The 1,380-nt window shown below is 42.2% G+C and overlaps 1 non-coding gene across 1 annotated transcript; it reads left to right on the top strand.

Moving 5' to 3' along the window:
* Positions 1-975: 975 nt before the first annotated feature.
* LOC112719129 (small nucleolar RNA R71) lies at positions 976-1,083 on the top strand. Its single transcript, XR_003161443.1, has one exon. It is a non-coding gene; the product is annotated as a small nucleolar RNA R71 (small nucleolar RNA).
* Positions 1,084-1,380: the final 297 nt, after the last annotated feature.

The raw sequence follows: 1,380 nt of genomic DNA, 5'->3' as shown, positions 1-1,380 counted from the left end.
TTGCTCTTCAGTGACATACTCATCCTCTTCAGAGGAAGAATACTCATCAGAGCTCATGAATGGCAGAAGTAAGTCCAATGGAATCTCTATGGTCTTATTTTGAGCCTCAGATTCCCATGGTTCCTCACTGGGGAACTCATTGGAGGTCAGTGGACGTCCATTGAGGTCTTCCTCAGTGGCGTTCACTGCCTCTCCTTCCTCCCAAAATTCGGCCATGTTGATGGCCTTGCACTCTCCTTTTGGATTTTCTTCTGTCTTGCTTGGGAGAGTACTAGGGGGGAGTTCAGTAATTTTCTTGCTCAGCTGACCCACTTGTCCCTCCAAATTTCTGATGGAGGACCTTGTTTCAGTCATGAAACTTTGAGTGATTTTGATCAGATCAGAGACCATGGTTGCTAAGTCAGAGTTATTCTGCTTAGAACTCTCTGTCTGTTGCTGAGAAGATGATGGAAAAGGCTTGCTATTGCTAAACCTGTTTCTTCCACCATTATTGTTGTTGAAACCTTGTTGAGGTCTCTATTGATCCTTCCATGAGAAATTTGGATGATTTCTCCATGAAGGATTATAGGTGTTTCCATAGGATTCTCCCATGTAATTCACCTCTTCCATTGAAGGGTTCTCAGGATCATAAGCTTCTTCCTCAGATGAAGCCTCCTTAGTACTGCTTGGTGCATTTTGCATTCCAGACAGACTTTGAGAAATCATATTGACTTGTTGAGTCAATATTTTCTTCTGAGCCAATATGGCATTCAGAGTGTCAATCTCAAGAACTCCTTTCTTCTGACTAGTCCCATGGTTCACAGGTTTTCTTTCAGAAGTGTACATGAATTGGTTATTTGCAACCATTTCAATCAGTTCTTGAGCTTCAGTAGGCGTCTTCTTCAGATGAAGAGATCCTCCAGCAGAGCTATCCAAAGACATCTTGGATAGTTCAGAGAGACCATCATAGGAAATACCTATGATGCTCCATTCAGAAAGCATATCAGAAGGACACTTTCTGATTAATTGTTTGTATCTTTCCCAAGCTTCATAGAGGGATTCTCCTTCCTTCTGTCTGAAGGTTTGGACCTCCACTCTAAGCTTACTCAATTTTTGAGATGGAAAAAACTTTGCCAAGAAGGCATTGACTAGCTTTTCCCAAGAGTCCAGGCTTTCTTTAGGTTGTGAGTCCAACCATGTCCTAGCTCTGTCTCTTACAGCAAAAGGGAATAGCATAAGTCTGTAGACCTCAGGGTCAACCCCATTACTCTTGACAGTGTCACAGATTTGCAAGAACTCAGCTAAAAACTGATGAGGATCTTCCAGTGGAAGTCCATGGAACTTGCAATTCTATTGCATTAGAGAAACTAATTGAGGCTTGAGCTCAAAGTTGTTTGCTCT

The sequence above is a fragment of the Arachis hypogaea genome, chromosome 10 (assembly GCF_003086295.3).
Source record: "Arachis hypogaea cultivar Tifrunner chromosome 10, arahy.Tifrunner.gnm2.J5K5, whole genome shotgun sequence".
Classification (NCBI taxonomy): domain Eukaryota; kingdom Viridiplantae; phylum Streptophyta; class Magnoliopsida; order Fabales; family Fabaceae; genus Arachis; species Arachis hypogaea.
The sequence above is the reverse complement of the archived record's forward strand: the minus strand, read 5'-3'. Positions and strand labels throughout refer to the sequence as shown.